Source organism: Rhinatrema bivittatum, chromosome 4, assembly GCF_901001135.1.
Source record: "Rhinatrema bivittatum chromosome 4, aRhiBiv1.1, whole genome shotgun sequence".
Taxonomy (NCBI): Eukaryota; Metazoa; Chordata; class Amphibia; order Gymnophiona; family Rhinatrematidae; genus Rhinatrema; species Rhinatrema bivittatum.
In genome coordinates, this window is record NC_042618.1 from 246,233,831 (window position 1) to 246,249,255 (window position 15,425).

A 15,425-nucleotide genomic window follows, 5' to 3' on the forward strand; every position below is an offset into this window, starting at 1 on the left:
TTGGCCAGCTTGGGGGGGGCCTCCTGACCCCCACAAGACTTGCCAAAAGTCCAGCGGGGGTCCGGAACGACCTCCTGCGTCGAATCGTTTTTGTCTATGGCCGCCGCCATTTTGCGGCGGCCATTTTGCAAAATGGCGCCGGCTGAAGACAAAAGGATTCAATTGAGGGGGCCTTTCCGGACCGCCGCCGTTCTGGACCACCGCTGGATCCCCAGGTAATTTAAAGCATTTGGGGGGGGGGGGGTTCGTGAGGGTGGGGGATTAAATTTAAAGGGTCGGGGGTGGGTTTTAGGGGGTTTTAGTGTGCCGGTTTTCCTGCCCTCCCCCTTCCCCCGATTTACGATTTTTTAACGATAAATCGGGGAAATTGGTATTGTATCGTGGCCCTAACGATTTTTGACGATTTAAAATATATCGGACGATATTTTAAATCGTCAAAAAACGATTCGCATCCCTAGTGTTTATCCTCATGGCACTAACAGAACAGGAGGCAGAAAAGAAATATACAGCTGCAGATGGATTCCTGTATAACCCTAGCTGTTTCCTCTTGCCAGATTGCATTCTTTTTCTGCTTTCAACAAAGAGAATGTGTGTGTGTGGGGGGGGCAGGATTGTGTCCAAGCAGGAGGAAGCAGCAATTTTAGACAGGCGTTCCCCCTCCTGCTACCTGCATCTACTACCTCCCCCTGCTATGCTGGCAATGAATAAGTGACTCCCTACCTTCTCAAATCTAACTTCTGCTGTAGTATGCTTTATTTATACAGAAAACCTTTAAAAAAATTTCTTGCATTGTATTCCATTTTCCTTTCTTTGATTTGTAATGCAACTCTACCTATTTCACACTCAGTCTGCTGGCAAAGCAGGGAGATTTCTTAATAAATAGGTGGTCCAATTACTGCCTTTGTCTATGAAAATGCTGTAGTATTATGATTATAGTTTTGGGAAAATGAGTTTACTGTGTTTATCTTTTAGCCTCCCTCATTATGGCTGGTAAAATAATTTCACTGTCATGTTAATCTTGATAAAGCTCAAATTTGTGGGCACACGGATCGACCTATACAGACCAACTGCTAATTCATTTTAAAATAGTTTCCACAGTGCTTCAAGATCAAACAAGTCTGTACTTCACAGGAATGAAGAAAAATTAAAAAAAACCTCAGCCTTTTGTTTGGAAAAGTGAAAGTTCCCATAAATGTAAAAAGATTATCACACTGCTGAGGAGTAGCTACAAATCTTTACAGATATCCATGGTTTTTCTCCATTTTTACTCTGGTTGTATGAGAGAAATGTGACTATATAGAATTCCAGTTCTTGCAGATTCTCAAAGGAAGTTCCTCATACAGGAACCTGTAATAATCACCGGGCTAGTCAAGACATTCCATCTTGATAAAGGGAAGGCCATTGTACTCCTGGTTTCACTGTATTGTATTTCATGGAAAAACTGAAACTGTGAGTTCATAGATACAGTGGAGGTACGGTCAGGACTGGCTCAACCCATCCCTTAAGACATGTAGTTTGTTAAGAAATAAAAACAAAAACTATATATATATATAAATGTTACGATTCTGCTTGTGGGCTTAGACGCAAGCAGCCTCTCACCTCCCTGCAGCCGACCACCGTTTCCCTCCCACGGCAGGGTGCCGTCATTGCTCCAGTCATCCTTGCGGCTGGGAGCCACTGCCAGTGTGGTTCTCCCCCTGTGGCCCAGAGGACGCCACTGATGCTGCTGTTCCTGTGGTGGGAGTGCTGCTACTGCACCGCCCTTGCGGCCCAGAGGCCGCCGATGTTGCCCCACCTCCACGGCGTGGAGCTGCTGTCGTATCAGCTTCTTCTTCATGGCTGTTGCCGCCAGCTTTGTCTGCCTTGTGACATGGACGCTGCTGCTGCTTCCTGGCCCCGGCTCTTCCTAGGCACGCAGCCGCGCCTCTCTTCAATATTTAAAGAGCCTGTGGCAGGAAAAGCCCCGCAGCCCTGCTTGATGATGTCATCTGGTGTCTCCTCTTCAGCCCTATAAAAGGGCTCCTCACCAGCCCCTTGTTGCCTTCGCAAGGAGCTGTCTGCTCCTGGATGCTCTGCTCCTGTTTCTTTATCCAGGAGCCTCTGAGGTCCATCATCTCTCCTTCAAGGTCCTCTGTTCATCGTGGGAGCTCCCTTGTCTTCGTCCATTGTTCCTGGTCTCTCGTCGGATCCTGCATCCTTGTCTGTCCTGTGCCTTGACATTCCAGTTCTCTGGTTCCTGTCTCCAGATGTTCCTGTCTTCGGATGTCCCAGTCTTCTCTGATTCCTCTGTTCAGATGTCCCTGTCTTCGGATGTTCCAGTTCTTTGGTCCCTGTCTTCAGTTGTCCTTGATCCTCTAGTTCCTGGCTCCGGGTATCCCAGCCTTGTCTTGTCCACTGGATTCCACCTCCAGATGACCTTCCTGAGTTTTGCCTGAATCCATGTCTGAATCTGAGCCTGAGTCCTGTTCCCAGTCATTGCAGCTCTGTTCTGGCCTGGTTCTTTTCAAGTGCTACCTGGATTTTTCTTCCATCCTGAGCGTTAGTCCTGCGCTTGTCCCACTCTCTGTGTGGTCTGCGACCAGCCTCTTCAGGTTTTGTAGGGTGTGCAGTGGAACAGGGTGGTCCGTGACCAGCCCATGGGGGGCAGTGCCTGCCTAAGCCTCCAAGTGTCTTGTCTCATCCAAGTCTCCAAGCGCCTAGTCTCGTCCAGGTCTCTGTCCCTACATCTCATCCAATTCTCCATGCACCTATGTCTCATCTTTGTTCCAGAGTCATCGCCTGTCCTCAACCTCTGTCAGCCCTGTCGCACCTGCCATTCCCAGGCAGCAGCTCTGAAAGGGCTATCGAGTGGCCGGAGGGCTACCCCAGAGACCAACATTGCATTGCTGGGTCTCTCCCGGTATGTTCAGTTTTGGCAGAGGTCAGAACGCTCCGAGTCTTCAGCCTGTCCACTAGTGCTCGGATACGCCTCGCCTGCCTCGGCACTTCTCTAGAGTCCTCCTCTGGGGTCAAGCTGTAGCCTAGGGGCATTCTCTCTCTCCCCTGAATAGGGACCGCTCCCCAACATAAATATGATAACTTTTCATTGGTCTAGCTTAAATCATTTCTTGGCTAGCTTCCGTGAGCTAATACTTTCTTCTTCAGCTCAGAATTCACACAAGTAGATGTTATTATCAGGAAATATACAGTACTGTGGCTTTCATAAATGAATCATAAAAGGGTGAAGGAGAAGGGATGGAGGGGAAGGGGTGAAGGGGGGTTTGATGGGTGATCAAAAGTTGAAAAGCAGTATAATTTTATGGTTCATATTGAGATAGGTCTCTGTTGAGTCCTTTTTTGCCAGTTCCAACGTGTCTGATCCTTTTGATTTATTGCTAGCATCAGGTTCACACATTTTTAGTTTTAAAAAATTGCTATTACTACTTGATTTATTGATGTATGCTTTTATTAGCCAAAATATTTGTAGAACCTTTATGGAATAAAAGGGCACAAAAAGACATCCAGGTAGTAAAACTACAAAAAAATAGAATTGCAGGCCATGATTAAACCAACCTATTATGCAATCTACAGCTGGTGGAAGAGACCCTTTTGATGGTATCCCATATCCGGCACAGATCTTCAATTGTGTCTCAAGGGACAACCAGTAAAAAAAACAAAGGGGAAATTCATTAACATTTTTCTGATCTGTGGATGAAAGTTCAACAAAATAACTAAAAGAATAAAAAACAGTCAACTTGAGAACAAGAAGGGGTCACAGAACCCATCACTGTTCCTAGATCCGTGTAGATCTTCCCAGAGGGCAAAACAGGCAAGATCTGTAAACAGTACTGGGAGGGCTGCATGATTAACTGGAGATTTGAAATATTTTGTTTTATATCACTGTTGTTTCATATATATGTAGTGTATATCTTTTTTATCTAGACTACATCTTTTTTTTGTTTGGTTTTTTTAGTTTTAGTGTAAACTATTGTTTTATAATGTATGATATTTTTTTACAACTCTCATACTTTACGAATAGCATATAATAAAGTGACAGAGAAACCTGAAGCAAAATGAAATTACTTTTTTTGTTTTATCTCAGGTTGGAAATGACAAAAAATAAAATTGAAAGTATTGTGGGTATTTCCATGTCATTTAAAAAATGACAGCATATCCTTTATATTTGACGTACTCAAGGATCATGGAAGTCTTGAAATACTTTGACATTTTATGAGCTTGAGAACATTAAAGGGTAGATTTTCAAAGATTGATGTGCGCCAAAGCCAGGAGATATGCGCATCTCTCGGGCTAGCGCATGCTGCGTGGATTTTAAAAAGCATGCGAGTATGCGTGTATCTTCCAGTACGTGCACAAAAGATTTTTGGAAAAAAAAGGGCAGTGGTCTGAGCAGAGCATGGGCATTCCAGGATTTTACCACTAAAACAGTGCGTAACTATGTGCACAAGCGCGCACCAGATTCAATATCCACGTATCTTTACTTATGCTATGGATGGCATGTAACCAGTATAATAAAAAAACAAGGCTAGTTAGCAAGGTTGAAGGGTTGGAGCTAAAAGAGTAAAAGAGAGACAAGTTAATTAGGGGGACTAGGAAGTCTCAGCCTTGACCTAAGTGAACTGAAAATGGACTGGGAAAACTGGAAATTGTGCCTAGCAAAATCCCTTCACTTACGTGGTAGAGCCGGCACATGCGCGCATCTATATAAACTTATGCACAGTGCGTACTGCTGGTTTTATACCATGCACATATATGCACGTATGTCATAGAGTGGTTGAGACCATTCGCACAAGCCAGCACATGTGCTTATATGTATGCCCGCGCAGCTATTTAACAGTTACCGTCTAAGACTGGATTGGACAATTTTCAAGGTCATTTACATCTGCACACTGGTTGTCCCTTGGACTGCTAAAAATATGCAGTAAAATTTTACCATATTTAGAGGAAGCGTTCTGGGAGATGGGGGTGGAGGAAAGGAAAGGAGAGACTTCAGTTGGGGAAGTAAATTAAGGTGCATTAAATAAGATTGTATTTCCAACTCTATATGCATTCTTCTCATTGGAAAAACTACCGGCACAAAAAGTAGATCCCTGGGTACTCCCCCGGGTACTGAGACAAATTTCAATGTTGAAGTGTTGTATGTACTTTCTCTTTGAAAACCGATGGAGTCTGCAGGTAAAAAGTGCCCTTAGACTTTGTCCCAGTGCAAACAGTTTGAAAATTGTCCTCAAAATTCTCACAATCACGGTAAATTGGTGTATTCAAGTCAAGCCATAACGGCTAAGATTTATCCAAGCTGATTTTCTTTTGTATGCAAATTTTGAACAGCATAATATAGATGGGTTAGTTATTTATTTTAAGGCATTACCCATTCACAGCAGGTCTTGGTGCTGAACAACAGGATCTAATTCTGCAAACCCACAAGAAAACGTAATCAAATGGGAGACTAAAAATAAGCATCCAGATGTCCCGTCCCCCCCCCCCCCCCAATAAAAAAAAAATCAAATTAGAGAAGTTTTCTATTACTGTCAGATGGTGGCCAACAATGGATAGTCCTTGAGTTCCATCATCAATGAATTGTAGATACAGGATTGCCCGTTCTACAACATTCCACAGATTGACTCCAGGAACATAGAGCAGCACCTGACATATAGGCCCATCCTGTCATTCTTCACATATTCATTTTCTATGAGTTTGAAATCCATTCCATATAAATTTCGAACACTGCTGAAGCTGAACTAGGAAGCTTTCTGATGTGTCTATAGAAAAGTTAATGAGACACATGACCTTGAATTTCCTATGACAGCTGATAAGAAGCCAGAGTTGTTTAGGTAAACTGGGAGGGTTAGATTCTTTAGGAGAAGTCCTTGTAAATCCCAAACTGGGTGTGTAAATCCACAGATACTGACAGATTTGAATTCCGTTTTGGAAGCACTTCAGAAATTCAAGGCTGTCTTCATCCTATGGTAATAAAGGCTTAAATATGTCTGTGTGTGTGCAGATGTGCGTGTGTGTGCTTTCTTGTTACCAAGCACAGAACATGGTTTCTGGTCTTAAAATTATGTCATACAAATCCATATTAACTGGAGAAAAAGTCATTCCGCCTAAAAACAAACATGAATAAACAAGACTATTGCAAACCATGGAATCCTAATTACATTTAGTTTTCTCCAGGGTTTTCCTTGTCTATGATTTTTTTTTCCCCAAAAATGTTTATTAAAAAAAAAAAAAGACTGCTTGTAAAAACTTGTCAGCTATTCACCAGCTGCAAAAGGAAATCCCCTAGTCAACATTTTGTCAAGCTCAGAAGCTTAGATTGAAAAATAAAGCACTGTCAGTTCAGTTTCAGGCCACATTACTCTATTTTGGTACCTTTCACTCAAATGTTAGACTTGTCTCTGGCTGGTTTGGGCAACTTCAGTACTAGAAACAAAATCTGAAACTTCAAAATGTAGGCTTAAATTACCTTTTTGTGCTCTCTGTATAAACATGACCAATTAAGGTAAACCAGTGATTTAGTGAAAATGAAAACTCATCTCCTTGCAAATATATGAATCTTTCTGAATTCTGATAAATGTTAAGAAATGCCGATTTCAGTGCATTTTACAGTATTATTTTGAATCTATGGAAGCCAATATTCAGCACTATCTGACTGAGCAAGTTAGCTGGAAAAACTTATCCAGTTAACTTGGCTGAGATATTTTGTGGCGTGGCTGCATCAATGACTATACTTGGCCATCTTATGGTTAACCAGATATGTTTATATGGCTAACTAGGACAGCCAAATAACTGTCCTAGACTTATCCAGCTAATGAAGCCAAATAAGCTGAAAATTGGCAGTTATCCAGCCAACTGAGTCATTAAAGCCCTAATGCATGCATTAAATAGCGCAACATGCGTTAGTATGCAAATTTCACATTTGCTATGCAAGTGAGAGGAGTTTGCGGGGAGTTAATGGTAATAAGCGGCTCCTAACGTCAAATGTGATAGAGTAACGCATAGCAACGCGGGTTTTAACACCAGAAATAATTACACCTTTTTTCTGTGCATTGTGCCTGCGTTAGCTGTGCGTTACCGACCAAAAAGGTTTTTATTGTGAATGCTGTTCAGGCAAGAGAGAGAGAGAGAAAGAAAGAGAGAGTAAGAGAAAGAGAGAGAAAGAGTGAGAGAGAGTAATCAAGCTAAGTAGAGAGTACATTGTACAACTCAACTTTTCTTTTACCTTTCACTATAAATGACAGAAAACCTTCACTGATGTTAACTTTGCTGTTTGTACCTCTGACTGTGTATCTAAAACTGCCCCCAAAACCTACCCCATCCCACAAACCTCACCCCTAGTTATAAGTGCCCCCTCTTACAGTGGTATAAATAGTAATCTACCATATAAATGGGCTTGGACCGACGTGCCGCAAATGCGCAGTAGAGAGCAGCTCTACTGTGCATGCGCAAGAGCACGTCGGTCAGAGAGCAGCAACATGGTGCTGGGAAGGAATGGAGCGGCGGGGAAAGGAATGAGGCGGCGGGGAGGAGCAGCGGCGACGGCAGCACAGAAGGTCTCCGGGGGGATCTCTCTCTCGCGCGTGGGGAAAAGCGATGGCACAGACATAGAAATGAGAGGTCTCCAGGGGTCTCTCTCTCGCGTGCGCGCCTCATCACCGAGCGTCGGGCGGGCCAGCAATGAGCCCGGTGGAGAGGTTCGCGCGAGAGAGAGATCCCTGGAGACCTCCCATGGAGCAGCGGCGGTATCTAAGCGTCAGGCGCGCGTTCTGGATAAGAGAAGAGGGAGTGGTGGAGGGCGGAGGGGAAGGAAGAGGATGTGAGTAAGTGGGGAGGGTAAAGTTGGGGAGTACAGAAAAAGGGAGTGGAGGAGGGCTGAGGGAGAGGGAAGGGGTTGAGGAGGTGGGAGGGGAAGGAAAGGGAAAATGAGAAGGGATGGAAGGAAGAGGATGTAAGTGGGAAGGGTAAAGTGGAGTAGAGAAAAAGAGGGAATGGAGGAGGGCTAAGGGAGAGGGGAGAAGGGGAAGGAAAGGGAAGGTGAGAGGGGGAAGGAAAAGGGAAGAGGATATGACTGAACAAGTGGGAAGGGTAAGAAGTTCTGGAGAAGAGAAAAAAGAGTGGAGGAGGGCTGGGAGAGGGAAGGGGTTGTAGATGAGGTGAGAGGGGAAGGAAAGGAAAGGAAAGATGAGAGGGGATGGAAGGAAAAGGGAAGTTGTGGAGAACAGAGCGGCTCTAATGGTGCCAGTCTGACCGATGGAATCTCGCCCGTTTTAACGGGCTTAACGGCTAGTACACATATTACATATTGGTCTCTACAGAGGTACTATCTCTCTCTTTCTCCCCCCAAACTGGCATTTGTGATAAAAACAATCTATTTGGTAGGCATCATGGACATTATCTATGCAGGAAATTAGTCTAACCACACCCCGTTTAAATTATGGGTGATATTTCTGCTGTATTTATAGCATTTTGATGAATCTAGGCCTAAGTTTGCCAGATAAGTAGCTCTTCCCTGGAATGCTTCCAGCTAAATTTTTAGCCAAATAAACAGCTGGCTATGTGATTGCCGGTCAGTGTGGTTAAATATTCAGATAGCACCACTTTACTAGTTAAGTCAGAATATAACCGGCTAAGTGGTGCTGCTGAATAATGACCTCATGATTTCTTTTTAAAAATGTTTTGGGGAGCAAGCTTTTAGGGAGATGGTCTAAACTCAAAGAAGAAAATTTCAAAGCCATTTCTGCAATTAAACTTGTTTAACCAAGGAAATTGACTTTTTGAATATTGTCCACCTTACATATTAGGGATGTGAATCGTTTTTTGACGATTTAAAACAATCGTTAGATATATTTTAAAGCATCAAAAATCATTAGAGCCGCGATACAATAGTAATTCCCCCGATTTATCATCAAAAAATCGTAAATCGGGGGAGGGGGGAGGGCGGGAAAACCGGCACACCAAAACAACCATAAAAACCACCCCGACCCTTTAAAACAAATCCCCCACCCTCTCGAACCCCCCCAAAATGTTTTAAATTACCTGGGGTCCAGTGGGGGGGGGGGGGTCCCGGCGTGATCTCCCGCTCTCGGGCCACGGCTGCGTTAATAGAAATGGCGCCGGTGGCCCTTTGCCCTTATCATATGACAGGGCAAAGGTAGCGCCGGCGCCATTTTGGTTCCTGTCACCCGACGTCACGAGTGCAGGAGATCGTTCCCGGACCCCCGCTGGACCCCCAGGGACTTTTGGCCAGCTTGGGGGGGCCTCCTGACCCCCACAAGACTTGCCAAAAGTCCAGCGGGGGTCCGAGAGCGACTTCCTGCACGCGGGCCATATTGCCAATATTCAAAATGGCGCCGGCGCTACCTTTGCCCTCACTATGTCATTCGACAGATTTTTATAATCAGTGTAAACAGTGATCTGATGTTGTGCACCTTCAAGCCGGGGCGCCATTCTTCAAATGCCATTTTTATTGCCAGCAATTCTTTATCCCCAATGCCGTAGTTCTTCTCCGCTGGTGAAAAGCGTCGGGAAAAGAATGAGCAGGGGTGCAATTTCTTAGAGTCACTGGTCTGGCTTAGCACAGCTCCTACACCTACGTCAGAGGCATGACTTCTACCACGAAGGCATTTTTTAATTTCTGAAATGTTGTCACGGTTTCTGTAGACCAAGAGGCAACGTCGGCTCCCTTCTTACTCATCGCTGTTAATGGGACAGTCAATGAAGAGTAATCTTTGATGAAGGTCCTGTAGTAGTTGGTAAATCCCAAAAATCGTCTTAGAGCTTTTAGGCCATTGGGTTGTGTCCATTTTTTAATACTCTCAAGCTTCTGAGGGTCCATCTTGAAACATTTGTTTGAGACAATGTACTCTAAGAAGGGCATGGATTCCTTGTGGAATTCGCATTTAGTCAACTTGGCATATAAGCGGTTCTCACGAAGTCTCTGCAGAACTCTTTTGCCATCTTCCTGATGGGATTGCAGGTCCTGGGATAATATCAAGATGTCATCTAAGTAGATAATGACACATTGGTAGAGTAGATCACACAGAATATCATTCATCATGTTTTGGAAGACAGCCGGGGCTTTGCACAAGCTGATGGGCATCACCAGGTATTCAAAGTGCCCATCCCAAGTATTAAAAGCCGTCTTCCATTCATCGCCAGAGCAGATGCGAACTAAGTTATACGCTCCTTTGAGGTCAAGCTTGGAGAATATCTTGGCTCCCTGTAACCTGTCGAATAGCTCCAAGATGAGTGGTAAGGGATAGCGATCCTTTACAGTGATTTCATTCAGACCTCTGTAATCAATGCATGGACATAATGTTCCATCCTTCTTCCCCACGAAGGAGAAGCCTGCGCCAGCAGGAGATTTGGAAGGTCTTATGATGCCTTTCTGGAGATTCTCCTGGATGTACTTTGACATTGCTTTATTCTCTACCACAGAGAGGGGATAAACCCTTCCTTTGGGTGGTTCTGTATTAGGCTTCAAATTGATGGCGCAGTCGTAGGATCTGTGTGGAGGTAATACATCAGTGGCTTCTTTTGAAAACACATCTTGAAAAGATGCATATTGAGGCGGCAACCCAGGCAACAATGGGGTAGTTAGCATGCATGGTATTAGAGAGACTTCCATCAAGCATTTGCCATGGCAATCTAGACCCCAACATGAAAGCTCCAAAGTGGCCCAATTGAATTGTGGCATATGTTTCTGCAGCCACGGTAGCCCAAGTACCAAAGGGTGCATGGCCTTCTCTAGCACAAAGAAGGAAATAGTCTCTGTATGAAGAGCACCAATACGTAAGCTCACTGGTTCTATAAGCAGGATTACTTCACCCGGTAAGGGCTCTCCATGAATAGAGGACAAAAGTAGAGGAAACGTCATGGTAGTGGAGGGGATCCGCAAGTGTTCCACTAGATGTTTCAAAATGAAATTTGCCCCTGCCCCAAAATCCACTAAGGCAAGGGTCTGGTATTCTAGAGGTCTGCAAATCAAGGATACTGGAAGAGAGAGTGGAGGAGAGGGTGCAGTTAGACCTAAGAAGAGTCCTCTCACAGGACTTAGGTCTGCCAGTTTCCCGGACATATAGGGCATGTTTGAACAGCATGACCAGCTTGTCCACAATACATGCATAGTCCCAACCTCTTTCGAGTTCGTTTCTCTTTAGAAGTCAAATGACTGCGGCCCAATTGCATTGGTTCTTCTTCACCCACAACAGGACCTGGAGGTATAGGCCTGGGTACAGACTTGACTCAAGTCTCTTCCTGAGGTGGTCTTCTGGGGCTCTTGACCTCTTGAATCTTGTCGTGAAGTCGGCGATCAATCCTTGTTGCTAACTTCATCAGTTCTGCTAAGGTCTCAGGCATCTCTCGGGCCGCCAGCTCATCCTTCAATCGGGAGTTCAGGCCTTCAAAGAAGAGGGTCTTCAGGCATCTAGGGTCCCAATTTAATTCAGAAGCCAACGTCTTGAATTCAATGGTAAAGTCTGGTAAATATTTATTACCTTGTTTTAGATGAACCAATGTTGATCCTGCTGTCGAGTACCGGGCAGGGTCATTGAATACTGATTTGAACAGTTCAAGAAAGCCGGCAAGATCATTCAGGATAGGGTCATTGTGCTCCCACAGTGGTGAGGCCCAAGCCAGTGCTCTTCTGTCCAGATACGAAAGGATATAGGTGGTCTTGGCATACGCTGTAGGAAAATGGTTAGATTGCAGAGAAAAGTGCATGCAACACTGATAGATAAATCCTCTACATTTCCAAACTTCACACCAAGAAGCGTGTTGGAGCAGATAGAGGTACTGTAGTCTTGACCGTCACTTCTGGCGGTGTAACTTCTTTACCTGCGGTAGTCGGTGTATTCATCTGTGGCGTGTAACTGGTTAAAGGCAACAGTCAAGTTATTCATTGAATTCGTTGTTGTTCGGAGATTTGCTGGGCCCAGGCCCGGAATAGGCCTGCAAAGTGATGAGCTGAGCCGAATCCATGGAGTTAGCAATCTGTTATGGTTTTGAGGTGTTGGAGTGGATTCTTGGGTACTGCTGTGATGGACACTTCCACAGGGAGGAGCCCTGTGAGGAACCGCAGTACTAGGCTAGACTACACGCAGACACAGAGGATTTGTATTTATTATACAGCTTGGAGATACTGGCCAGGGGGTGGCAGTAGTAAGGTAATCCAGTAGAAGCAGTCCAGGGGTCCTTGGCAGAGGAGACCAGTCCCACACTTGAATAGATGGTAGGCAGCGCGAGGTAGTAGAGGACGCCCCGGATGCAGACTCCCAGCGCTGAGCTGTAGGTGAGACAGACTGACAATGTTAGATTACTCACTGAAGTAGATAGCTGTATTGATGGAGATCTTGGCAGGCAGAAGTAGTTGAATTGCGGGCACCAAGGCAAGGAGAGCAGGCCCTCAAGGAGCGAGTACCTGGTATCCCAGATAGGCACCTGAAGAAAGCATAAGGGCCCCCGAGGAGCCCTTATGCTTTCTTTCAGGTACCCAGGTTAGAGATGAAAGACCCCAAAGGGCAGAGAGAGCTTCCAGCAGCAGCAGCAAGGAAGCAGCAGAGCAGCTCAGACCGGAGGCATTCCAATCCATTCACTATCCTTGCTAACTCAGTTTGTTAGCAAACGAAGGGCAGGCTAAAAACCTGGATGGCATGACGTCACTTGGAGGGGACGCCCCTGAGGTTCCACCATGAAGTGGATAAAGATGTGGGTGACATGCGGCACGCGCACCTTAGGAGGCCCTCAGGAGAAACATGGCGAACACCATCGCCGTTGCTGTTCCGTGGACGCCGGAGAGAGTGGCATGAAGATGCGGCAGCAGCCATCTTCCCAAGGCTTGAGGAGAGAGAAGGAAGAAAGGTGAGGCACAGAGGTCGAAGCTGTCTGAGAACTTCGGACGCAACGATAAGTTAACAGGCTTATTGGTGCAATATCATTATATCAATAAAGAACAGCCTTATAGGTGTGCTCCTTATCCTTAATCAACACATGAGGGAAATTTGAAGGGAACGTTGCATTCCTAAAACAAAGGACCCAATTCAAACTATTTGTGCTAATTTACATCATTCATGCAATTTATGCTGAAAAATTCTAAACTGTCACAGGCTTTCAACTGGGCTCTTGTTTTCTTTTACTTGTAGGCTTTGTGATACTTTCTTATATTTAGGAGCCTATGCACTACAATTTGCACTAAAAATGTTGTGTCCACTAAAATGCAACTTAATGGGCAATGCACAAGCTTTTAGTGTGTACACACAAAAAATAGTCTCTAACACATGATATTAGCATACACATTATCTAAGAAAAGATGTAGCGCCTTCCTGGTGTAATGCCTGGGATGGGGCTTTTAGGCTTATATTAGTCAGGTGGTTGTTCAGCTGGTAGAGTGAACCAGGGGGTGAATTGCTTATTGGTTAGGGCTAACTAGGTGCATCTATGGGTGGTTTTAGACCCCTTTAAAGTACAGGCAAAACATTTTTTAGGGCACTTTCTAACTCTCTCACTAACAGGTAAAACCAGACACCAGATAATAAAGGCAAGTTACAAGTAGGTGATGGTGGTTCCAAAAGGAAGTCTAATTATTTACAGGATAAACAGTTTTATACAGTCCAGTCCACAGGTAAATTCGCAGAGGATAACTTTCAACAACAGCATGTGGCAAATATATGTGCATATATCGCTGTGTGTAGTTTTACCATGGTATTTTATAACCCATGAGTATGATATATGCGTTTTATGAAATATGTATATCTGAACCTTACAACATACTCGCACATATGTAGGCTTATGTACGAATACATGCAATGCATTGAACAAACATATCAATGCATTGAGCGTGTGTATTTTTTCTATTTTAAAAATATGCGTGCATATAGTTTACTTGTGAAAATAAAGTAGGACTTATGTATATCAGGATTTACATGCATAAGTTAGTGTATTTTAAAACATGAACACATCAAGGAAATTACCAGTTTTATCAATAAGTCCATCAGTTCACCTGCTCCTCCAGGTTATCAATACTCTCCTGGTTCTTCAGGCTCAACTCCCCCCAGTTCACTCAGATCTCCCACCCAGTCAGTACTACATAAACTGATTTAATATCACTTAGGTGTAAAATTATGCAAGTAAATTGGAAAATCTATGCACATGTCATTTAAAATAGCAATTTACATATGTAAATGTTGGTTTTGTCCCAGAATGGCTCTAGGCCACTTTTATTTCACATACATGTTTATAAATGTGAAAGTGAAAATACTTGTGTATTTTCGACCTTTATAAAATAAGGAGTAGAGGCTACTTACATGAAGTTGAATGAAGATACTGGAAGTGAAGAATGAAGACACTGAAACTGGAAAACAAGGATACTGGAACTGAAGAATGAAGACACTGAAACTGGAAAAACAAAGATACTGGAAACTGAAGAATGAAAACTCTGGAATGCTGAGACAGAAGAAAGGGAACGCTGACAAGATGCAGTACTTGCAAGTAGGAAGACCTATTGCTGAGGCAAGGAGAGGAGTGAGGTGCACAGGAGGGCCTTTTAAAGGCCCTAGCACAATGAGGTCATCAAAGGGTGCCACCAGCCCTTTCCTGCTGTGGGCCCTTTAAAATTCGGCCCGTTGAGCATGCATGCACCTTAGGTGGAACCTGGACAAGAGTTATGGGGTCCTGCCATGAAAAATCTTGGCGGTGAGCTGCCTCTTTGAGGCACAACATCCCACCATGCTGGGGAGCTGAGCAATCTGGTGGCATCGGGGGATGACATGTGAGGATCAGCTCGAGGGATAAGTGCAGCGGTTCGCAGGAGGAGCCCACGGACCACCAAATGCAATAGTACCACCCCCTCCCTAAGGCTCGGAGTTTCCTGGGGTGATGTAGATGGAACTCCTTCAGTAAGTTACAATCCAATATGTTGGAGGCTGGCTCTCAGGAGTTCTCTTCCGGGATGAGATTCTTCCATAACAGAAAGTATTCAGTCTTTTTGCCCCTAGAGTGGAGTCCAAGATTTCTTCAACCTTGTATATTGCATCTTCATTGGTAGCTACATCCAGTGGTTCTGGTGGTTCCCTAGAGGGCCATGAGAGCACTAGTGGCTTGAGTAGTTTATACAGAAAGACTTATATAACCTTAGCATAGCTTGTAGCTTTACTTGATATGTGATGTGTCCCAGACTTCTGAGTACAGAGAATGGCCCAATGTAGCATGGGGCCAGGCACATGGAAAGAACCCAAAGGCGTAGATGTCGTGTGCTGAGCCACACTCTCTCTCTAAATCGAAATTGGGGGACTGGTTCTTCTGTGGGAATCTGCAGTCCTATTGGCCCTGTCAGTGGCTTTCTGGATAAAGAGATTAGTCCATGCCTATAGTTCATGCAATTTAAGGGCAATCAGTTGGGCCACTGGTGAGGGCACTGTTATAGTTAGTGGCAG